The sequence below is a fragment of the Protomyctophum parallelum genome, assembly GCF_964188405.1.
Source record: "Protomyctophum parallelum genome assembly, chromosome: 10".
NCBI classification, from domain to species: Eukaryota; Metazoa; Chordata; class Actinopteri; order Myctophiformes; family Myctophidae; genus Protomyctophum; species Protomyctophum parallelum.
The window spans coordinates 16,243,818-16,270,372 of NC_139704.1; the positions used below are offsets into that span (position 1 = coordinate 16,243,818).

The 26,555-nt window shown below is 42.1% G+C and overlaps 1 protein-coding gene and 1 long non-coding RNA gene across 4 annotated transcripts in view; both read right to left on the reverse strand.

Moving 5' to 3' along the window:
* Positions 1-26,555, reverse strand: part of macrod2 (mono-ADP ribosylhydrolase 2) — a 689,196-nt gene that overhangs the window by 119,740 nt on the left and 542,901 nt on the right. The gene's annotated exons all lie outside the window — the stretch shown is intronic.
* LOC310866192 lies at positions 16,118-19,066 on the reverse strand. Its single transcript, XR_014569895.1, has 6 exons — positions 19,022-19,066; positions 17,894-17,960; positions 17,502-17,605; positions 16,988-17,116; positions 16,377-16,430; positions 16,118-16,201 (listed from the first exon to the last, which is right to left on the reverse strand). It is a non-coding gene; the product is annotated as an uncharacterized lncRNA (long non-coding RNA).

Genomic DNA, 26,555 nt, shown 5'->3' on the forward strand with positions numbered 1-26,555 from the left:
CCACTCCAAATAGCACGCTGTCCAAAATTCAACACACACACAATGAATAAATCAAGAGCAGTGTGTTTGCCACCTCCAGAAGCACATTCCCATTCTCAAGAGTATTACATTTTGTGGGTGTGTGTGAGTGCTTGCATGCGTGCATGTGTGCAGACAGGACGTCTGGAGTGAGGATGCGTTTCAAACGGAGACATTAATTAGAATGCCTCAATAGCAAGGAAAAATGACTCACTAATTTATTCACATTGCGTGTTTAATGACTGTCTATCCTAACGTCATGTTGAGCTATTTGGATGCTTCTAATGATGCATGTGTTGTGAACAGACAGGACTACAAATGTGCAAACGCACACACAGACACAGACACAGACACACACACACACACACACACACACACACACACACACACACACACACACACACACACACACACACACACACACACACACACACACACACACACACACTCACATACGCACATACGCACATACGCACACACGCTCCTGCCACTCATACTCAAACTCAAATGAGCTGCAATAACAGCCCCCCAAAATTACTGTAGACACAGCACACAGTAAACATGCACTTGATAGACAGGCTACAGAGACAAATACACAGAGATCACACAGCACTCACTCAGCCTCTCACTCATGCCTGATTTGTACTTGGTTGCCGAAAATAGCAGATTAAATTGCGCTTTGATGCCCTTCAGTCACTCAGTCAGTCACCTTTCAACCAGGTTAGTCACCCATCTGATTCCAGTGGAAGTATAAGCTAATTAACAGGTTACGTCCATCCGACGTGTCCACACGTCATAAGCAATCCAACCGACGGGTTGCAATGACGTGAGTACACATCCTAGCTAGCGCATCTTCAATAATATCAAACGAGAGAAGAATATTCTGAATTAGTTCAATATTTTTGAGTGAGACCCCAAGGCCACCATACACTTCGCTTTTCGTTCATACGCGGTCCGGTTTACCGCTGCAGAAAGAATGCCTCGTCTCTCCTAATCCAGGGCGCTTTCCGTGTTTTTTGATCTGATGGATATACAGTACTAAGCTCTTCATTTCTGACTTCTCAACTGCCTCTCGTTCAAAATATGAACGCGATGGATTTTTTCAAACTTTTTGACTTCTTTTGAGTCTCCATTATTACATCTTTAGCTAAATCAGTTCAGTTTCTTTTATCCAGCAAAAGCGTTTTTTCCCATGCAGTACAATACAGATAATGTCATATTACAAGCAGGTTGCAAAGTGCGTGTGCACGGTGTGTGTGTGTGTGTGTGTGTGCAACACAAACCCTCAGACTCTGTTACACGACAAGGCTAATAATGGTGGTGCACTGCTCGGGTGGAAAGGTACTCATAACACAATATGCCATTTTGAATTTCCCTGATTTGCATGTAGATTGCTTTAATTATGGATAAAAGTCAAGGTACCCAGTGGACCGGATAGTGGAGAATCGATTGGGAAGCGTGCATAATGACAAAAGTCACAGCAGGGCTTCTTATCAGACATACAAAACCAAATCAATCTCAAGTGTGTGGAAAGCCAAATAACAATGTTCCATAGGCATACAGCTACAGGAAGCCACAAGGCACTGTGACACTGTGTTTAACTCATTCCTATGGAGGCATTGGAGGCATTTAATGGCTGAGCCATGTCTAATGGCTATGGTCAGAGATCATTTTCAATCTTTGTGTGCCCTTTCAACATTTTCAAAATAGTGACCCAGGGTGCCCAATGTTATTTTTGACATCTTATTTATTTTTTTATAAATATCACACAAATAAAGACGTCCACAGACGTCCTGGGCACCATATAGCGGTAATTCCCAGGATGTCTGTGGATGTCTTGGGCACAAAATGTGTTAAAATGGAAGCATGCAGTGTACTCAAATGTTGTGCATGTGAAGGAGGATGGGAGTGCGTGTGTGGATTATTCATAAAAATAAAGCATTCTGTTGAACTCCTGACCTCATACAAAAATGTGCACTTTTGACAGTGTTACTGTCGTGTAAGGTGCAGAGTAGACCATGATTTTGTAAGGACTACTAAAAAAAATAAAGAAAAGAAAAAACCTTTTATGTTTTCACACCACTTATTTACCCACACCACACAGCACTTGAATACCATGCACTGAATGCGGACAGATGGAGACCTGTGTGGAAAAACCTTGTGTCCTTTTATTTTCTTTGCAGCTTTTACCTCTCTTGGCACTTCGCTTCCTGTCTTCCAGCCCCTTCCCCTCAGCCACTTATGTGATGTGTTGATTGTCCATTGTGTTCCCTGAGTCTTGTTAGCCCTACTTTAAAAGGCCTGTCCTCTGTTAGCCAGTTTGTTAGATCGTCTGTTGTTGTTATTAGACTGTTTGGTTGAGCCTGTTTATTTTACCCTGTGAAGAAGCCTGTAATTTGCTCATTCAGTCATCGCCTGCCTGCATGTTCCTGTTAGCTTGCATCACAAGCCCATAGTTACATACAGTACCTGCACTCTGGCTGGCTAGAGAAATTAACAGATTTTCCCCGATCTGTCTATGTTGCTTTTGGGTCCCGCATGCTTGAAAACATAATATCTCATCAAAACAGCCACAAAGGCCAAAGTGACAAATGGTCATATTTAACCATCAAGGGAATGCCTAATCTTAAAGAGTTTGTTAGAGAATATTCCATATTATATTATGTATTATATTATGTGAATGTTTAACCACTCTCATTTTCTGATAATGTGCATTCATATAGGCAAGTCAAAGTGCATTTGTGTTATGTTCTCTCGATCGCTCCTTCTGAGTAGTCACAAGGCCATCATTTGTGTATACGCATCGTATACATTACATCTGCATTCAGACCAGACTGTTAACTCTTTTTATTCTTCATCATATGTGTCACAAACTGTAAAGGGCAAGTTCCCCTCCGCTCCACAAGGAGACCCCACAATGGATCAGGAAGGACTTGTGGCAGTGCCCCACTGCCTCCCTCACTTCCTCCCCCTCACTTCCTCTCAATAAAGCAGGCCTGGATGCTCACTTGTCCCCTTATCCCCAACCACACAGCCACACCCTTGTTTGCTGTGTGCATGACCAGATGATTCCCTATGCGTCTTTGAACTTGTTTCAATGTAAGTCACCATGATGTGGGTTATATTTAAGACTGATGCATTTGATTTATACTTATATTCTGATTTATATTATGAACTTATACTAGATATGTGGCTAATTATTATTTGAATATGCAATAGGAAATGTATAAATATGAACTAAAGGCCATACTTTATAATTTAATGTTTATGTAGAAAGATACTATAACTATTTTATTTCCTTTGTTTATTTATAGAACCATCAAGGCAATCATCATCAATGTCCATGTCAACAGTTGATCAATGTCAACCTTTATTATCCTAATAAAACTGGATAATACAAAAATCCTGTTTCCTGGTGGTTTGTGGCTCCAGTTGAACTTTATAACCTAACAATATGCTTATTACTGTATGTGCCAGGGACCCCCTTACAATATATTTTATTGTTGAAATGTGTTTTAAATGTGGTTAAACTGAAAATGTTAGGCTATATTTACTAATTTAGCTGGGCTTTCTTTTTATTTACGCTAAAGACGAGAGGCTGGTCTGCATTTATGCGAGCCCCGGAAGTCATCGGTAACGGCATAGAGCTATGGATGGACCAGAGCTATAAGCCTAAGCTTGATTCAGCAAAATTCCCACACCTACAGTAAATGGCACTACAGCTGTTTCTAAAACACTTCAAATGGCCTTATATTAAGATCTTGTTTATTACAATGTGTGGAAAGGATTTTCCTCGTGATGATGTTTACCTCCAAACGTCACTGCATGTTTGAGAAGTTGACCAGGAACAGGACATTAAATATTCTCGACAAGGAGGTTGTCCTTGCCTATGCTATCTTTCCTCTCTGTCTACCTTTCCGTCTATTTTCATAAAGCACTTATTGAGCTCTTAACAGATCGACCAGTCGTGCACCCAAACCAGTGTTGACCAGAAAGTGTTGCACGCTCTATGGCTGCCTGCAATTTGCCATGCCGGTTATCTATTGCAGCGAGAAGAGGGATACAATCCAGAGTGTGGACGGCATGCATCAAAGATAATCACACGCAGGCAGCGTGCCGAGACAAGAGCTGAGTGAATACAATAAAGAATACATTAAGCTTGCTACTGTCAGCACAAGGCTGAAGCCAGGCTCAATCAGGCTGGCCCCATCCAGATGCCGTATACATCACACTGCACGGCTCGGAGGAGAATCTACTTAGGCGGCCATACTGGGAAACGACCAGCGCAACAAACCGAAAAACAGACCGGAGGCGGACGGTTTGATGAAGACATTAAACGCATCCCCTTTTGGCTCTTCCGCCGTCTCTGGCACTTCCAAATCCCACTAACAATAAGGGGGCTATATCGTAATCAACCTTTACGGAGCTCCCCCTCTTTTTTTTAAGATATTTTTGGGGGCTTTTTTATGCCTCTATAGGTAAGGTATACAGTAGACTGACAGGAAATGGGGAGAGAAATGGGGGTGGGGGGTGTCACACACACACACACACACACACACACACACACACACACACACACACACACACACACACACACACACACACACACACACACACACACACACACACACACACACACACACACATCATGAGTGAAGACTGCATCTGAATAGAGAACATAGTCATGCAGCAATAGAAAGCCACTTCTCTCTGGCTACTATAGCGCCGTTCAAATCCATCTGATAGTGTTAAAAAAGATTGAGACAAAAGATGGTTAATTAGCGGACAGTTTGCTTTCAGCCACTGAAACTCCCACAGACTACCATAGTCATTTGAAGCCTGAGTTTATACTACTGCTAAAAATAGCCGATCTATAAGCTTTGTGAACACAGCCGATCTATAAGCTTTGTGAAAATAGCCAATCTATAAGCTTTCTGAAAATAGACGATCTATAAGCGCTCTGAAAATAGCTGATCTATGAGTTCACAACGTGTTGTGGTGCAACATGTTGTGAACCTGTGAAGCCGAATGGCTATTTTCAGAAAGCCTGGATCCACCCCCTGTTAAAGTCTGTCAATCTCACACTGACAGCAAGCCGATGATGCAACCAGCCTGACATAGTGCAATCTGAGGGGGCCAGGCCTCCAAGCCAGACAAAGACCATCAATGCCGCTTTAACCTCGCGCCAACACTCTGCGCAATGTTTTGTCAGTTCTAGTTGCCGAGGCTGCTTGACCCCTCAGAAGTCACTGTCCTAATTTGTTTGACAGCTTCGTCCGTCTGTTTCCCCCAACTCGCAGATGGGGCTGAAGCATCATGAAGTGAGGACTGATTGTTTTCAGCCCACTTCATGAGCGTATGGCACGCTTGCCGGGCTGCCGGCCCTGGTGGACTGATTCAGGACATAATGGGTTCATTAAAAATCACCAGGACCGCTGGCACCGGGAGGAATGATTAGTGGAGATAAGCAGGGGATATGAGATTAATGGAACAAGAGGTGGCTCACCAAGATTAAAAGCCTTTTCCACATCGCTGCCACTTCCCCCTCCAATTCAGAAAATCGCCTAATTGAAATTCTTTTAATTTGTTTTTTAATTTTCTCCCTGAAACCCACCCAGCCCTGGAATTGTAGACCTGGGAAGAATGGTTGACTGTGGTGTAACAGCGAGAAGAATGTTATTGTTCTTAGGTCAATCATTGTGGCGTCACGTGGTCTGTTTCCTGAACATTCTCTATGCATAGTGGAAAGGACAATCACTTGATGAATTATACAGTGACTCAGTGAATTATGTAAAACACAAGGCTACATAAACACAACAGAAAATCTAGCACAGAGAAGTATTACGAAATAGATTAAATGGAAAGCATGAAGCATCAGGAGAAGACAATTAAGCTTTCAACTATTTAAACTAGCCCCATCATAAAAACATGGCTGCAGAAATAAAATGTAAACCGGCAATTCTGTTATTCAAATGAAGAGCAATATTCGCTGTGCAGTCAAATCCAAGGGAGAAGCCGGAGCCAAAAGTGTCCTTGTGTTGGAGATTCGAGAGCTTTAACATCCCTACGTCAAAGCCGTCGGGATCCTGCTCACTTTCAAAGGCAGCAGAAGTGTGTCGGACGCTGGCTGCTGCCATTCAAAAGAGAAAAGCGCGAGGGCTTTGTTGTGTGGTACCCCGTCAGGAGCGCCGCACTGACTGCAGTCTCTGTGGTTTTCAAGCATGGGCCTTCAGAGAGGCAGCAGAGAGGACAGAGAGACATGAATAAGTCTTCTCTGTCAGCAGAACACCACAAAGCTGACAGAAGAGGCCTGCAAACACAAGGCCCACTGTAGACTCAAGAGAAAGCCATTTGTTTGTGTATAACTCACACCGGCTCAAACCAATTTAGAATTGATCCCGATTGTAAATAGAGATCAATGTGCGGCGGCGAATTTAATACAGCACAGTGCCCTGGTGCACACATGTACACTGTAAGAACGCATGTACAGTAGGCCTGCTGGCATGAACACAGGCATGCAGTCACTCAGTCGCTCACATGTACGTGCACACGCACGCACGCACGCACACAGCCACACACGCATACCGAGCGTAGCCATAACCTTGAGCGTCATTCTGTTTTGTTATAGCTCCATTAACAAATCATCTCCCTGCTGCAGCCACCAGGCCATAAACAGATAATACCCACAGCCTCTGAACTCCCTAGCTGTCAGCAGCACATTTAAGTCAATAGCACAGTCTGAAGCCACACGGTGATGATGTGATGACCTGAATTCACTGCAGTCATCATCCCACTGGCTGAAGAAGGGAGACTGGGGGCTGAATGAGTTCTTAAGTTATCAGGTCACGTTGAGAGACCTCAAAAGGCACAGGGCTTCTGGAGCTCTGAGCATAACCCGACAATCTTTCCTTTGTTTTTTACTTTTGTTTTTGTTTTGTTTTTTGTCCATCCGTCTCTCAAATCAGGATGAAAAGCGCCGATGTTGCAGCTATAATACACAGCGATCACGCATTAATGGCATTCTAGTCCTGTCTTTGACAGCAGCACACGTCAAAAACAGGATCATTATTTTTGCATTGTACTAAACAAACTTAAATAATAATTGGGTTTTTCCACAGGCCTGCATGGAGCCAGTGCCAACTATGGCAAAGCCTAAATGAGGCTTCATTACAGAGATTGGAGTCAGTGCAAACATCGGAGGACATTGGAGGCGTATATGGCTATATGAACAGGCAGAATTGTTTTGGTCTTTAGCTATGGAGGCAAGCTGAAGCAAGCTGTGCCGGTGCTCTCTGCACAATGAAGGTCACCCATCAGACAGGCTCTGTCCATCTCCAATTCATCTTCCTTTATAACTCACAGTGCAAAAGTTCAGATGACGAGCCGGGGCGCTGAGTTTGAGAACAGAGCTAGTATTTCACGTTTGTTGCGGTTTATATAACTCAGACCTTCCATCCCAATCCCCTGTCAGCTTATTGTCTTCCAGAAATAGGAGAGCCACTATTACTGCACCTATTTCAAGAGCTTGAATGACGAAAAACAACAGATCTAGGTGGCCGTAGACGCCCTTAAAGAAATGATTCGTTAATAGATTTGAACGAATAATACCAGTACTCTGTAGGCAGAGTTATCGAATTTCAGTTACTGTATATTATTTGATGAGATAATAGTTGCCTGTTATGACCTGTCTCTCTGCTGTCTCATCCGGCTGCTCCCACCAGTGTTGATTTTGACAGCAATTTTAGATTTAGTCTCTTGAATAGTTTTAATTTAGTTTAATCACATTTTAGTCACCTAGAATGTTTTAGTGTTAGTCTAGTTTTAGTCAACTAAATATCACAAGATTTTAGTCGACTAAATGTACAGTTGATTTAGTGGACGGAAATGTTGGTGGGCCTTGATGTCCTTGTAATGACTTTTTAGTCTAGTTTTTATTTGTTGATTTTTGTAATAGTATTAGTCGACAAATTCAACACTGGCTCCCACACAGCGGCAGTTATACTGTACAGTTATACTGTACTTATACTGTACCCCATTGGAATACAGTGAGTCTGAGCACACTAAATACATTTATTGCACAATTAAATGTACATGTCTTTTGTTATTGTTATAAACCACTGTGGAGTGACACGTCCATGAATGTAAACTAATCCACTTTGCTCCGAGTTCTCTAAATAATGGAAAACATTACAAAATCATATCACAACAAGTGATCAGCAATAATGACGGGCCTAATGCTCATAATACAATAATCGTTGGCCTTGTCATGTGTTGGCAAATGTTGGATCACTGCAATTAGGAGCCCACGGTTTCCATGGTTTGCATGCATGCTTGGCAAACACTGGTCTACTCACACTCACACTTGGTGTCACATCCTTAAGGAGTGTTACCTCGTGTCATTGTTGCTGTCATGAATGTTTTATAAATAAATGTATTCATTCTTTTCATGTATTTATTTATTTTACACACAAAAGTGGTTTAATGGGTTTGTGGGTTTTACACATATTTAACCAATGTATATTAACAAGAGCTTGAGACTGAAGTTAGGCTGTTTGACATACTGTACAAGGTACAGTGTTACGCTATGTTGCATGGGTTAGCTCTCTCTCTCTCTCTCTCTCTCGCCCAGTGGTTATCAAAGTGTGTTCTGTTACCAGAAGGCAAGTCAAAATCTCAAGGCACACCTGCATTCATAACATCCAAGTAGAATAGCCTCTATAACAAGCGATCACTGTTGTGTATACATTTTATTTACTATCAATACATTGATCACAATGATTAAAATATGTATTTTAGAGTATGGCATCTGCCTCTGTATTAGAGGGACAGCGAGTGCATTCTGGGCAATGAGTCCTCGGAAAGTACTGAAGTATTTGTTACTTTACTGGAGTATTTCCAATTTTCAATACTTAGTAGTTACTAATTACAGTACTCATTACTAAGTACATATACATTAACAGAGCATGAAAACCTATAGGCTGGTTTTGTTTTCTAGTTCAGGTTAATCCATTCTGGGCGGGAACCCCCCGGTGTTTTTAAGCATTATGTTATGCTTTAGCGGTTGAAAAATAGCAGATCTACAAGCTCATAGCACGGCACCGAGTGCCGCGCTATGAACTTGTAGGTCTGCTATTTTTGAAAAATCGTGAAAATGTGGCTCAAATCATTGAATATATATTCTTCCCCCCAGAAGCAAATCTTTGCTTCTGGGGGGATCCTGGAACAACATATTTTCAGATGGGTGTCGGTGGCCAATACATAGATACATAGTTTGAGAACCATTGACATAGAAACAGGTTTTTCAAGAAAACTATCAGGATTTAGAAGACATTTGTAGAATCGGCCTCAGTCCAAAATGATTACAGTCAGCAGATCAGAAACATGTAAGGCTAGTAATGAACACAGATGCAGCCAATATGATCAATAATGGCTGTGTTAGATTTAACTGTGACCAGAGCCATGGGCGTGCTGTTGTGCAACAGTGCAAGCATAGGCAGTAGGACCACTTCACCACTTTTCAACAATCTTCAAATAATTGGTCCATGATAAAATACCACAATTTCTTCCTACTCTGTCTGTGGACAGTTCAGAAATCCGTCCACCAGTGAGGCAGATGTTTTTTAAACAAGATTAAAAATATACTGTATATTCAGATTCGTATTATCATGAGAATGATGGATTCCATTTTCGCTTTGCAACTTTTCAGGAATAGAAAGTCTGCAGTTTCTATTAGCTTGGATTCCCCATTGATGATGTCACTGGTGGACGGGTTTCTGAACTGCCCACAGCCCTCTTATGAGACACAGACCGAGCAATTTTTTTTAAACTCAAATCTTTGCTTCTGGGGGTGGGTGGGGGGGTTAGCCGATCTACAAGCTCACAATCAAGGCGCAAAATATTTTTAGACATTTGAAAACATTTGGAAAAAAATGGGACATTCTGCACAATAACTACTTTTACTTTTGTGCTGATGCCAATACTTCTGTCATTTTATTAAAGTACATTTTGAATTCAGGACTGTAACAGTAACAGAGTACTTCTATAGTGCCATATTGATACTTTTACTTAAGTAAAACATTTGAGTACTTTTTCCACTATATAAGATCACTCTATGGCAGCCTGCCATGATTTTACTCTAGTTTCTACCCTGAACTTGAAAACGACTAAATCAGCTTCGGGTTTCATCCTTTATTGAATAAACAGGTGAAATGTATTAACATAATTTATTTCACCTGAGTTTTCAATCACTTTCAAACCATTTTCACCTAAAGCTACCTTATCTACATGAGTTCAGTGTTCATCTCTATCTAAAAATCCAATTCAACTAGCTGCTCCGCAAATTATGTATCTCACATTCAAAATGTTCCTGCTTGCTACTTTCTCGCTGTAATTTCATTCCCCTTTCCCCCTGTACTAAAATGTTGTTGAGAATGCCTCATTTCAAACCACTTAAATTGTGCTATTGCTCATTTCCATCTGGATGGCAGATACGGACACTCAGGATAAAGCACATTTTCTGCTAAAGCAGATCCAGGACTTGTTTTTATGAATAAAACATTATTTTTGAACCAACCTGCATGGTAGAGTATGCTAATATAAACTAGCACATCTGCAGTGGTTGGAGCCGGTGCTCTCCCTATACTCTTCCATTGAGACAACGGGTGCATGTGTTTGTCCGACGTACTGTACTAACAGTCCGACAGGCATTAGCCCTAACCTCTACATCTATAACCATAACCTCACAGGGAAGCCACGGCGAGTCTTAACCGGCCACGTATGTCGGGAGCCACGGGTGAAGGCTCATTCATAGTCTGGATGTGGGGTGACCACTGCTCCGGTGGTGAGTACACCGGAGCTGAAATAACGTTGAGTGGTGGTGAGTAAAAACAGAGAGAAGGGCTGGGGCGGTGGTTTGCTCTTCACAGCGGCTCGTGACGGCATGTTGTAGTTTGGTGGTCACCTCACCACCAAAAATCCAGACTATGAATAACGCTCGAGTCTTAAACAGCCACGTATGTCGGGAGCCACAGGTGAGTCTTAACGGCACCGGATTTCTCCTCCCATCCACTTGCATTAAGTTGCTCAAAAGCGGCGATGAGGCGATTTCACTCCTCCTTCCGGGCAGGACAGAGTGCATTCTGGGATGGATTACCCCAATAACATGAACACACTGGCCGTTGACTCCGTTGGTGCGTATTCACGTATGAAACATTCGTTCACGTGTCATGGGCGCAATAACATGAACGTGCACAATGATAGTCAACGGACCAGTGCTGGCTCGAGCTGCAATGACAAATTCGGCCACTATGTCCATTTCGCCTCAGAAAGACCTCAACCACCAGATTTAGAAACAGCTTCTTCCCCTCAGTCATTATTCTCTCCAAGTGACCCCCCCCCCCCCCCCGAAGGACAATATGAACTCTTACTGACTGTACATAAACTGTATTATTGTCTTACTATTTGTATTATTGGTACCTACTGGATGCCACTACCAACACCTTTTGCATTATTATGAGTGTTCATTTTTTTAGTATTGCGTTGGATTGATGCCAACAGATTAATTTCGTTGTACACTTGTGTTCAATGACAAAATAAAATTCCATCCATCCACTGCATTGGACCAACGTACTGTATCGGCCCTGAGTCAACACCATGGTGTCGGGTATAGGACAACCTACTTGACAATGTCTAAAACATTATTTGAAGCAGACCATAATATTATTGGACAGTAGATGCACTATGCACCATTATATTTTTATCTGGACAAAAGTGAGTGGAACATGTAACCACTAGTAATAACATGTCATGTCACCCAACCAGCACAGCAAGCACCACCAACACTAATGTGATATTACATCATTCACTAGTAGCCGTAGAGCCAACAGCAGCACATGAAAAATGTATCTGTACTGTAACTTTCAACAAAAAAAGAACGGACATCCTCAAACTCGATCAAAGACACCTGGCATAAAAGTGCCCGGTAGGAAAGTGGTTAAAAATACCAGAGACAGACAGTGATGCGAGCGATCAATAATGAGTTCCAGTCTGCAGTATAACCTTTCCATTCCAGAAAGAAAAAAAGACTGCGATGTGCCCTCTTCAATTGAGAGAGCATTGTCTGAGCATCAAATAGCAAAAAGAAAAGAAAATAGAATCGAAATAAGTCTTTGCCGGAACACTTTTAGCTCTGTATCATTCAGATTAGATTTGATGCCCATCAAAGCATTTATGATATACTTTCTCTCTCTCTCTGGCATTCCCATTAGTAAGGGAGAATGCCTTTCATCTTGCATAACGGTGAACAAATCTGATCCAAGGACTTTGTGGAGAGCACATTTTCATTTCGGCACCCCAGAGAAGGAACAAGAAGGGTGATTAAATCATTAGCCGCATTGATCACACCATAGCTTTCACTGTACACAAAATTCAAACTCTGCCTGAGGCTGTCAGAAGCAACCCTTATGCACTCAGAAAACAGAAACTACTATCTACCCAAATATATTGGTGAATCATTTTTACACCCTTAATTATCGAGTAAACTTGACTGCTATGAAATCAAGTAAAATCTACCTTAAAAATTAAGTAAGTGCAAGTAATATATTAAAGCAGGTTGAAATGACAATTATTGAGTAGATAAAATTAATATGCATTAGCACCTTGAAATGACAATAATTGAGTAGATAAACTTAATATGCATTAGCACCTTGAAATGACAATAATTGAGTAGATAAACTTAATATGCATTAGAAAACCTAGGTTAAAATTACATATAAATTTGAGTATATGGGATTGAAATTGATAGGTTGATTTAACTATATACGAGTGTATGATTTAATAAAATATATGCATTACATTTACTCAATATTTTAACTGTATTCAACTCATAGTATTTTAATCAAAAAGGAATTCTGTATTTACCTTTGTCAAAGAGAATACACAATGCAATTATACAGATAAGTACGTTTTTAATTGACCAAAGTGAACATTCAAGTATTAAACACTCACATACTGTATGGGAGGAAACAGTCTGGCCACACGAAACAATGTGCAAATTACAATGTCAGCAAATACATTTTAAGAACATTAAACATTTCCTACATGGGCTATATCTTGTGCCACCCCATATCCGTAAACTTATTTGCCATTCTTTACGATTTTGACGATGGACTAGTTGAATCATTTTAGTGTGTTTCAAAATAGTAAAAAATGGCAAATAAGTTCAGGGATAAGGAGTGGCGAAAGATAGGGCCGTATAAGTACAAACAATGTATGCATTCTCTGCAACAGAACATTTTCCTTAGACAATGTGCAAATTGTTGTCTGCAACAACATTAAAGAACATTTTCCTTGCCCATGGCAGGTAAATAAAACAAAACAAAAGTCCACGCACACTATAGTTGAGAGGACATAAACATTATAGGATGGTCATTTGACTTTTTTTTTAGTCAAGGCTGGGTTTAATGAATTGCCTGCCGGTGTCCCACCGAAACTATACCGTATACACACACACACACAATTTGATTGTCTAGTGTCTACCCCCCCCCCCCCACACACACACACACATGCACGTCACACTATACTTGAGGACATAAACATTTTAGGTCAAGGCTGGGTTTAATTAATTTGCCTGCATGCCGGTGTCTAGCACCCAAATTAGCCGATCTACAAACATGCGCACACACCTGAAAACACAATTTGATAGGCTACTTCATCATAGCAAAAATAGCTGCCATTCTTTTTTGAAAACATTCATCTATGGTCACATGCAGACACCAGATTGAAAGTATAGTTGGTCAACAGCCAACACGCATACAATTAAAACCTGGTGTAGTTGTAAAATTGTATAGCACCGAAAAACATGAACCCCAAAAGCATTATTTAACAAGACCCAGACAAATGAACATTACGTATAAAATAACTGTGGCCCTTTAAGCAACAAATGTTAGTTTTTAAAGTAATGTGCTTGGAGCAATCAATAACCCATTACTGTACAAGAAAAAAAAAGAAAAAGCAGGAAGGTCAAATGGGGAAGAATTTCTTAATATAGAAAAAATAAAAATAACGTTTTACTGTCTATCGGTGAGGTTTGTACAGATTAATACATTCTAATTGGCTATATGCACTGTGTACACATAAGCACCTCCACTTCAAAACAAGTCTGTCAGACGCACAGATCTGACATGCTGCTGTATGCTTTATACAATAGGCTTTCCTTTTGAACAGTGCAGTATCAGTCAGTGTCGTATGTGATGTGGTTCCCTACTAATCTGTTTTCACTGAAAACATTCAAACTGAAGTTGTCAGTCAGGACACTAGCCAAGCAGACAGTTTTTCAGTGTCTGCACTTTGGGTGTAAGCTGTTGAGGGTCTAGTCCAAGCAGTACCTTTTGAAAAACCTCCAAGATGTATTTGAACTTCTTGGGGTACTTCAAGTCAAACACGTACAGTAGGTCAGTCCCAGGAGATAGCAGCAGGCTCTGCTAATATCGCCGAGGTTGTTGAGGACAGGGATGCCCTCAATAACAATACCTACATCAGCAGCTGGTGATTCTTGAGTTTGCAGACTGTAGATAGTCATCAGTTCCCCCGACAACTCCTCTTCTACATCGACACCAGCATCCTGCACACATTGTAAAAATAGAATCTCATGAATGAAAACGTAATGATGATGTTCACGGTATTATCATTCTAAACAGTTACTACTGTTGCACAATTCCCTGCTCTGGGTGGGACCTCCGTCAGTGTCTTGAGTTTGCAATTGAAAACGTTTGCTGCCAACCAGTTGAAGAAATCACAGATTGAGGCCAGATTGAGACCATTCATGTTCATGGAAGAAGCTTGTAAACATGTATTCTATTGCCAATTTGTGACCTTGTAGATCTGCTATTTTTGCTGTACAACATGCTTCCATAATTAAGACATGCTGCTGTCTATGCTGCTATGGAACTTGTATCCATGTGCAGTGCAGACCTGAGTGTATCTTGACCTTACCAAGAGACAGTATGTAGGAACACATGTCTGAACTGCAGTAGCACTAGACATGCCATCTCACAACCTGATTCTCTGGACACTCTCACAAAACAAGCTCCTCACTCTGCCGTTCTTGGCACGTTTGAGATATTGTCTCACAATTAGCCATGATGATGACATTAGTTAAAACTACAAATTGTTAAATACTTTATTTTACTAACTTCAACGTCCTTGATCAGGGCACCAGGCTCTTCTCCCAGATGGTCGATGAGGCACTTGATCACGATTCCTCTGGTTAGCTGTATGGGGTCTCCACTCTGCAGACAAAGTTTTATCCTTAATACAATGCATTACTTTGCACATCCAAGCTGGGCTTTTGTTTACCAACTTTAAAGTCTACCGTTTCAATTGTCTGCACACAGTTTTAGCATTTAGGGCCCCATTTCCACCAGTGCTAAACACATTATCCCGAAACTTCTTTGCCTTTTTTACTCTTTTGAAAAACAAAATTGGTCAACTAGCCAATCTAAATGAACAAAAATGTTTTTCAAAATAGTAAAAAAGCAAAGAAGTTTAGGAATAAGAGGGGTTTAGTACTGACAAGACTATTAAGCCATGCATTTCGTCTATCAGGGAATGGACAGGACAGAGACATAGTGATGCCTGTTTAGGATACATTAGTATCTAAAGTAAGTGATCGTAATTAACTTAATGGGACTGATCTAGGACATTTGACAGGTTTGCGTTACAGGCAAGATACTACAGTGGAAGTCAATGAGGAACATTTCTCACCTGCATGTGAAGTTACATGTCAAGGAAATTACAACACAAACTTCTACCAGTGTTCTAGCTTTTTAAAGTGAATGAATACCGAGAATAGAAGATCTGCAACTTCACAGACTTCAGTGAGATGCAATGTGAGCTTGCATATCTGCTATTTTCTGATTTAGAAGCCGTTTTTAAGAATCATCCTCAGGTCTAAATGGTTTATTACCTGAAGCAGAGCACTCATTTCTGCCCGATGTGGCTCTCCTACAGCACCTCTCTTAGATTGGAACATGGACAGCAGTTTAGGTGTGTAGAGGTCCAGTTTAGGTGTGTAGAGGTCCAGTTTAGGTGTGTAGAGGTCCAGTTTAGGTGTGTAGAGGTCCAACATCTCCATGAATTTCGGCTCAAGCTTCATTGTAGTGATCAACTTGAACTCTGCGCTGACCTGAAAAACAGATGAGGGGAAGGGAGAAAAACAAATCACATTGTGATCTTGTACATCCATTTTCCACCACTGTTGCTCCAGGAATGGGTACAATTGGTTAAATACAATGTAAATGTGTGTCACATGCAGGATGTCATTTCTGTTGAACCCTGCTACAAGAATCCAATTTACTCACTTGTGAAGCATCAAACAAGGCCAGCCATCTCTCCTTTACATCCTTGACGCTCATCTAGAAGAGATACACTAGGTGTTAACAGGGAACCAACAGACTGATGTAATGTTTCTTTCAAAAATGAGTTTGACTAATATTTGTCATACCAACTAATCTATAAAAATCACACCTGTGTGAACTGAGCGATGCAACTATATGCATCGTACTGTACTGTACAACTCATACTCTACAGTATAACTCGTACTGTACACTGTACTATGGCTGCTGTGTGTGTGACCTGAATCAGCCCAATCAACCCCAATTCGTACTCATCAGGACATACATATGGACATAGCAGTTAGTTGGAGCCGTCAGGCACCACTCAAATCCATATCACTGATAAACTACATCTACTGAGTCCCAACTGTAAAATCTCAATGATTCAACATTTTAATTATCCTCCTCAAGGATCAAAATATTACACAGGGAAGAATTATTGAAGCAGCTGTGTTCATATAAGGCAGCGAGCAGACAACGCAGTGGTAAATGAATAATATCTGCAACACAATGTTTCAGGAATATAGTTGAATAACTGTATAGAAAGGTTGTAAAACAATTATTAAACAGTGTCCTACCAGTAAGGTATCCAGTCACTTGTTTGTCCAGACTGTTGAATTGCTGTCTGTATGAGTCTAGATGCCTGGGGGACAGCCACCGGGAGGCAAAGAGGACAGCATACCGGGAGACAAAGAGTTGAGGTGTAGCTGGAAGACATGGACAGTAGAAAATAAGACTAAATACACAATAATGAAACCCTGTTAATTTCCCATCAGGCACACTGTTCAAGCCTTAGCTCTTGTCAATACTTTGCATTGATTCAATATTTATAAATGCCACAGAAAGACTAATAGTTTAAAACCCCCAAAAAGCTGAAATAGCAGATTTACAAGCATGCACACAACGCAATGAGACTGTGAGCAATGCTGTGAGCTTGTAGACCGGCTATTTATTGTTACTTTTGTGCAGACACTGTAGTATTGGTGACAAAACATCAAACGTTGAAATATGGAGATATGAGGTTTCTGCCCAACAGCAACAATGTATATATGAAATTATGAATACATTGTGTGTGTTTTTTACGGTTGTTACCTCCTGGAACCCAGGTCAAGCAGTGACGAGGCTTTATTGTTGGCAGCAGCAGGGAAGGAGAATCAAACAGAAGAGAAGGAGCCAGACATTGATGCCTACAGAGTCTACAGACAAATATGCAGACATGCACATGATCAGACAAAGCAACATACATTTTTATACAGGACTTTAGTCCATAAATAGTCAAATACCTAATGTTGCGATCACAGTCACACGGACAGATGCAAAGATACAGTCTAGTCTACTATTAATGTTTAATGGAAGTGAGCGACATGAAGATACAGCCAATGTTTGTAGCTTTGTATCTTTTGCATCTGCCAGTGTGATTGCAGCATAAGAAGTTGGCTAGCAGTAGGCTAGTATATAAAATGCCTTAATGATACTGGACTTACAGGCTATAGTTGACAATGTCCACTCTGTCTGATGTTGGCTCTTAGCTGCAGTGATTTATTCAACAGTCTACAAAACAAACATTAACGAACATTAAACTGTATACTTTACACCGTATACTTTAAAAACATAAATGTGGAAATATAGCTCATCTACAAGCTCACAAGCAGGCTTGAGTTTTTAGAATGATTACTTTTGCTAACAGACATTTAGCACTGATCTAAATGCATTTCGTTCCATGCAGTTTATAATTCCAATGATTGTGCTGGATGACAATGTCCACATGTAATTGCACTGTCTGACGCTGCCTGCAGATTTATTCACCATTCTACCGCAAACTACGCAGCTGCGTAGAGGCCCCAAGAGTTCTCCCTGAAAAATGTTTAATATCGCAGCCCCGCCAGCCCGTTCCGCCTATTGCGGTCGGTTAGGGGGGCTCCGACGGCCCATGGCGTCGCTTCCTCGGCGTCACTTCTTCATGATCCTCCCCCGTTAAGCGACGCCCGGTCGCGGCCGTCCGTCCCGTCGTGGGCTCCCCTGTTGGTCTATGTCCCCCTTAGCAAAAGTAATATTTCTAAAAGCTCAAGCCTATAGCCTATACTGCTGGCCTACGTAAAACATGAACCGCACGCAGGCACCGCAAAACAACAAGCTTATCGTCTAACGTTTACTGTATAGATGAAGCATGTTTAGTTTAATATTACAGCATAGAATTCAACATAATAAATAAGCCCGCGTTTATAGCGGCCATTTTGATAGTTCTTTCAGTGAGCCATACATACAATCGTAAGTCAAATGAACTACAATTACCATGCAGCCCTGAGCCCTTCCCGTTCGGCGCGAACTTTCCCTCGCAAATAATGTGTAGGCTATTCTATGCATTTTAACATGATATTGTGTATATGTACATGGCTGAAACATGTGTAGTTTATGTGTATAGTGTCGACGACCACATGCGTTACGTTATGGTGGGGCTGAATGAAAATTAGCATGCACTCTTTAGTCTTGACAGTTGTTAGTTTTGCTAGCCCTATACGAGCGTCATGTAAACCATGGCTTTAGTCCGGTCCAAAAAAAAAGTATGAAGACACGGTCAACATTTAATTAACATTTGATAGCTGGCTACTTACCATGAAGGAGAACTTCTCTTGTAACTTCACTTCACTTGCGTGGCGCGGCTCAGCTACTGCTTCTGCTGTACATTTTGTAATGGCTGCCAGCCTGCCACTCGGGATGACTCGTATCGGTCCGGCTTTCATCGCTGTTATGAACTCTGGCCAATAAGAGGCAGGTAGGCGTGTCTAATGGGTATCTTAGATCATTTCAACCCAATATTATTAGTAGATACCGTATCTACTAATAATATTGGGTAGGAATGAGTAATAATTACATTTCTTCAAACTGATCTGTACGATTACTCCATTCTCAAATATTATGATGGAAACTTACTGAGACTTGTATATATATTTGACCAATATTACCAGTTTGGCATATACTCATTTATTTTCATGAAATGAACTAAAACAATATATGTACATTTAACTCACAAATAACAGTTGGATTTTTACTCATTAATTATTGTATATCCAACTAAAAGGATCCCATAAGTGATATTCACAGATTTTATTAAGCTAATATACCTTTTTTTAATAGTCGTACTTACAAGGCGATTGTTTTACTTTTTTGAGTGTGGGTCCCAAAGTCCATTCGGGTCCAATTTTCACACTTTCAGAGTTAAATTAACACTTTATAATGCGTATGTATGCCCAAACAGTAAAATCCTGGGTGTTGATGTAACCCTGAGAAAGAACAAATCGGGTTCGTTTGCTCAGTCTCAGAGTTAGAATAACACTCACGGTTTTACTGTGTATTCTCTCCACTGAACAATCCCTGCGAGATAGCCCCTCCTGCCAAACAGCCCACCTGTGTGCTTTTACACACTCTAGTTCCACGCCACCTCTGGCTCGGCCGGGAGGAAACCATAAAAGCAGCAAGACGAGTCCAACTTCCTGGCGTCACTGCATAGCTATGCCGACTGACTGAGCTGGGGACAGACTCTGGTGCACTGTCAAAGTTCAGCGCATAAATAGTAATTCACTGCTTCAGGCGAGGAGAACATAGAGGAGGCATACTGGGCTGGTGGTGGTGGGGGAGTGGGGGGGACGGACAACTCTACAGGACGACTCCTTAACAGACTCCACCGAATAACAAAATGAGAGAGAGAGAGAGAAAGAGCAGGGAGAGAAGTGATGGAGAGAGGGGGGAGGACAGGGAGAGAGGAGGAGGGAAAGAAAGAGGGAGAGGGAGAAATGGAGGAGAGAGAGGGAGGAACGGGGCATCCACTGACCTGTTTAATACTGTATGTGCCTACTGTATGTGGGAGAAAAAACTTTGCCGGGCTATTATATGAAATAGGGAATTCAGCCACTTCAGAGTGTAGAGCTCTGCACAGCACTCTCAGGTGACTCTATGGGATTTCAAACAGGCTACTCCATGGATTTACAAATGAGATGGTAGTTTATCACATGATGAAAAGACGGGCGCTCACCGTGAAAACAAATACACTTATTAACTATTATAAATAAATAAATTAAGCTGATTCTATTTTGTGAACATAATGACTCAATGATTCAACAACTCACTTTTCCAATCCATACCAGTGTGCATGGCACACAAATCCAGTTAGGCTCCACACTGATTGTGGCCCAGCAACACATGGAATCCACCAGCGCAGTTGGAATCAACAGTGTTATAAAGGAGTAGATAGAGGCAATGTCACAGATTGCCCTGTGAGAAGGTAATAGAAAAGGACTTGTCCTGTCACAGCCTCTCATGGTGATAGAACGCCACATGCTCCATTCTGACAGTGTGATATTGGCTTGGCACAAGCTTGATGAATGTATCGGCCATAAGTCAGACAAATTCCCCCCCCCCATACCGTTCCTGGGACAGTGCCTTCTGAGATGGTTCTACCTGTGTATGGACAGAGACATTGTGTAATAGGAATGGGACCGATGTCTGAAATGGGTTTATGGAAAGCAGGCAGTCCAATTCCAACGCTGGTTATTATTTCAAATGGAATACCGTTAGCCAAGGCGGGCCTAGTGTGGCTGGGCGTGACTTTGCGGCGGGTCCTTCGGGAGAACGGGACCGGAATGTGCCGATGCTTAGCTGTGGCTAAAGGTGAAAGTGGAGAAGGGGAAGGAAGGATGATAGGATGAGGGCGACCTCTCCCCGGGTCGGCGCTGAATTCCACCTCCCGCGTCCCGTCCCCCCCTGCCCCCTCCCCCAGACCATCTGCCTTTCTGCCAGGGGTCAGGCTAATGCTGACCGTGTCGGCCAGACCGTGGAAATAACAGTGCTGCAGATAGAACCTGGTCAGTGTTTTTGCTGGGTATAGAAATGAGAGCTCTAATGAAGGTTCACGCCAGGGTCAGCCCCGCCAACACACACATCCATTAAGCCTGGCGCGAGCGTCAGGAATACAGAGCTGCTGCTTCCCTTAATTATTTAGCACCTGCATCGCCATGTGCCGTAAACACACTCGGTTGCCTCTCCTTGACGTGACATGGTTTGCACTTACACCAGCATAAACATCCACCAATCTCACCTCGCTCTGAAAGCCTGTCATAAAGCCGGGAACTCCAAGTATCCATTGAGGATGTCAGGATAATGAGAACTTAAATCTATCTAGACTTATACGCCCACGAACCACACAGGAGAAGATTCACTCCAACACTTTTTATTTTCTACCGTAAATCTCCTCATACAGAATGTTTGGTCTCAAGACGGTGTGAAAAGAGAGTACATTTAAGCGCCTTCGGCCCCCAAAAACCTTTGCCTTCTGAATTTAAATCACATGACCCCCACCGGTCCTGTCAGTCACTCTGTGACAGACCCACAGTGCCCAGACATGTCTCTCCGAAACCCTGTCGAGTCAAATACAGCAGGTGCCAGTCCTACCGTGCCACCACTGTCCGTTGAAAGATAGACACCCCATCAATCAGCATTGTGGAGATAAAAGCAATGGCAACGTCAAATAAAGATCACGAGAGAGGCAGAGCCGAGCAGAGAGGGGGTCTGCCTACAGACTAGAGTGAAGGCCTGCTCATATCAAGACCTGAGCAGACCTGGTATTGATGATGCACACAGGCCCCGAGCTTTAAACATTTATCTCCCCGCAATTCAACTTGAGCCTGGAAAAGGCCCGCTGCAAAAGGGGGATTAGCTCCCCATAGAATGCATGCCCGAAAATAAATCTCAGCTTCAACATTTTTACCAGAACTTTGATGACCGTTTACCCTCTTTCTATAGTGAAGTGGATCTGGAAGTGGAATAGGACATCACAGAAAATATCTTGATGTTGGTATAATGATACGTACAGTTACAGTAGTGGCTGGGTTTTATCTGGATTGCTTAGCAAATGTACTAACAAATCAGTTAATGAACAAAACACTAGCTATGATTACTGATGATTAAAATATAAAGGCTTTAGTAGCTACTGAACAAATAATCTCACCTAAAAAGTTTTAAAGAGGGTCAATTAGATGCCAACAACACACGGTTGAATCCCTGGTGAATAAATCACATTGACCTCCTCGATGAGGATGTGCAGCACATGACAAATCTGACCGCCTAATACCTGCTCTCACAACCACAAACCTTTATTTGGGGATACAACCTTGGGCAAGAAGTGCCCTTACCGAGTAATTTATGCTCAGAAATAAAACATGTGCGATCGCCTGCAGCCACGCTATGAGGCAGAATTTTATCCCTCTTTCAGATGGTGAGAGATATGGTCCATTCCCCTTAATCATATGCCAGGGTCTGTGCAATCATAGCGTCACAGCTACAGTAATCACTGCAGCTTCCTTTCCCCTCTGAACCCAGCCTCCATAAACCAGGGAGAACCTGCTCATTTACACCTAATAACAAGGCATAGTACAGTTCTAAGTGCTGCTGCTTAGACCTATATGGGGCATGGAAACCATAGCCTGATACTGTAGGTTTTTCAGTTCAGATTGACAAACTATTAATAAACACATGGGAGGCTAGTATAGGCTTAATCTAAATCTGGATTAAGAGTGTCTGCTAAATGCCTAAATTGTAATTGTAAATTGTAAATAGGCAACACTGCAGCTAATAAACTACCATTGTAGACGATACACACATCTATAACCGTCAACAACAACAACAACAGAAGACTACACTGAGTAAATGCATTGAACAACACTTGGATGTGCCATAATTTTCTTCAATTAAACAAAGACAAAACTGTTATTACAAAGTAATTATGTTTTGGAGTGATAAAAGATAGTGATAAAACTCAGCGCCCGGCTCCAATCACTAATGTTAATGATGGGGCACCACAATCTTTGTATTTCTTTCTGTTCTATGAGGTGACAGTACTTCATCAGACCCCGTGGTGTGGTTGTCATGTGCAATGATGTCTTCCCTTTGAATTTAGGGTTTCTCCCTGGAGGCTGAAACCTTGACAGTCAAACGTGCCAATGAAAAAACAGTGATTAAGTGAGGTTCCACAATCACACCCTCCCCCTCATTATCGTACCACAACAATAGGTGTGGGCTTGGTAAATATGCACGTGCAGCAACATTAGGGGGGAGATCATGGGGTAAAGTAAACACAGAGAGAGAGAGAGTTAGCAGAAAAACAATCCATGAGACTCACCACTAACTGCAGCTGATAGTGAAAGACGTTTCCATGGTTGCATGGTGTTGCACGTTGGGGAAAAGGATAATATGCGTAATCCATTCATTCGCAGCACAGCTTTGATTTCCCCCCTAGCACGGACCAGTAGCAAGTAACCATAACTAGCAAGACTTCCTGTAGTGTAGTGGTTTCAAAATAAGACTCACTGAATAGTATCAGAAGAGACAGCAGTACTATGGTTACTCAATATAGGTTTTATTTTGGAGTTCATACTGGCAAGTTCTATTCTCTTATTTGCAGCAAAAAAAAAACACACAAATCCATTCCGTTCTCAATAAAATAAATTAGATTGAACCAAATTGTACCCTTACATAGCCTACATATCTGTAGGTTAACTCTGAGAGTGTACAAATGTACAAACTAAATGGACCCATGGTCCATTTAGTTATACATTTATTTTTCCAACTAAAATATTATGTATTATCTTTTTCCAAGCTTTGCTGTTGTAGATGTCCAGTGCAGTGCCATATCAAACAAGATTTAATTGCTGTCAGAGCTAGACCATTTTAGACCCAACTCATGGTCAGTCCTTTCACGAGGAAAGGGGAGGGGACTATGACAGGTGGGTAGTCCTTTCATTAGGAAGGGGGAGGGGACTATGACAGGTGGGTGGTCCTTTCATGAGGAAGGGGGAGGGGACTAGGACAGGTGGGTAGTCCTTTCATTAGGAAGGGGGAGGGGACTAGGACAGGTGGGTGGTCCTTTCATTAGGAAGGGGGAGGGGACTATGACAGGTGGGTGGTCCTTTCACGAGGAAGGGGGAGGGGACTATGACAGGTGGGTGGTCCTTTCACGAGGAAGGGGGAGGGGACTATGACAGGTGGGTGGTCCTTTCATGAGGAAGGGGGAGGGGACTAGGACAGGTGGGTAGTCCTTTCATTAGGAAGGGGGAGGGGACTAGGACAGGTGGGTAGTCCTTTCATTAGGAAGGGGGAGGGGACTAGGACAGGTGGGTGGTAGGAGGAGGTGGATGGATCAGGTGGTGCTACTGCTAAGGTGAACAACATCTTATTTGAATGATGTTTGGGAGACAAGAAACACTTTCCAGGGTTTTTTCATGGTTTTATTGGTGTGTAATACTATGTGTTTTTAGATATTTTAGTATTTCAAAGTGCCAGTGGTGTCATTCTTCTTCTTCGTGTCTGGCCATCTTCTATATCACGTCTTTCCAGTGGTTGGCGCAGGCGAGTGCAGCGGCATTTGGCCCGGCCAGGTCATCTCCAGTACATTGTGGAGCAGAGATACACATCATGATGTGGTCCATTGTTTGTGGTTCGCCACACACGCATGCATCAGAAAAAGTTATATTCCATTTTTTCATGGATGCCTTGCAGCATCCTTCACCGACCCGCAGACGGCCCAAGGTTGGTCATGGCCAGTCGCGAGACATTCCTCTGGGGTGATGCCTCTCTCTGTCCACTGGGCTGTCCGGCTACCCATGCCATTCCACTGGTTGGTGTCATGGACACTGGTCTCACTTCCTTCCTGGACTACATGTTGTCTCCCTCTCCACAATGTGGGGTGAATGCAGCAAAGCATTATGGTCATTGTAGTAATCAGACAGTGAGACCAGTGTCCATGACATCACAGACACTTTGAAATACTAAAATATCCACTAAAAACCCCAGGAAAGTGTTTCTTGTCTCCCAAACATCATTAAAATAAGATCTGGTTGCAAAAGGGGTTCATTAAAGGGCCACCCTTTAATGAACTGGTGGTTTTCTTTCTCTTCTGCACTGTGATTGTATGTGTTATTTATTTATTTAGACTTATTTTGTTTGATGCATCCTAATGTCATTGTATAATTGTGTTTCCTTTGCTTGATGCACAGTGTACAGCACGTTCAATTGCTTTGCCGTTGAAACGTGCTATACAACAAAGAAATGCTAGAAAAAATAATAGCACAGCTGCAGCTGAGCTGACCAAATTAATAATGGCCGTGTTAGATTTAGGTGTGCCCAGCCACAGAGCCATGGGTGTGCTAATGGGCAAGCATAAACAGTATAGTCAACAGTATTGTCAATGGTTGCATATTGAGTCACCTATAAGGTCAGCCTTAATTATGCAGCCTACTATGTTTTTATTACCCTGCGGTAGCCTATATAATATGTATAGATAATTTCTGTTCCTTAACTGGAAAACAAACTACAAAATCATGATAGTGTTTCATCCCATTTTGAGCGCGACCTTTACTTCGTCGTATGATGGTGCCGGCGTGTGTGACACCGCGGCATTAGTGTGTCTCCAAGTATTAAACTATACTACCTTTATTAGAAGAAAATAAACCCCTTGACATGCATCGTCTCATTTTCGAGGAGGTCCTGTTGTTGGTCCCACACTGCAGACATGTCAGCCATGCATTGATGGCTGCAGTAACGCAGTAACCCCTGGTGAAATATAATATGCGCTGCACTGAGCAGCCATACATTCAGCCTATTCAGGGCTCTCTCTCTCTCTCTCTCTCTCTCTCTCTCTCTCTCTCCCCAATTCAATTCAAAGGAGCTTTATTGACATGAGAAAACGTACGTTTACATTGGCAAAGCAGAAGTGGAACAAGACAATCAAAATAAAACAATGTATTTACAAATACATTTTGGATATAAATAGGAATTAAACTGCATCTAACTCTCTCTCTCTCTCTCTCTCTCTCTCTCTCTCTCTCTCACTTTCAGCGCAGAGGATTATCAAGGCTCCGACATGACAGAGAGATCGAGGCTTCATTGCACAAACGTCCTCCCTCATAACCTGGCTTCGTTTTCTAGCCTTGCTCTGACACCAAGACTATTCTTTTTGCATAGAAGGACAAATTCCACACAGTCATCCTGACCTTGGCGGCAGCCTCTCCACCTCAAACCACCGCCCCCTGTCTCAACACACCAGCCACTAGTCCAGCACCAAGGCCCAGTGGCCTTCGCATTCACTTTGTGAGTATT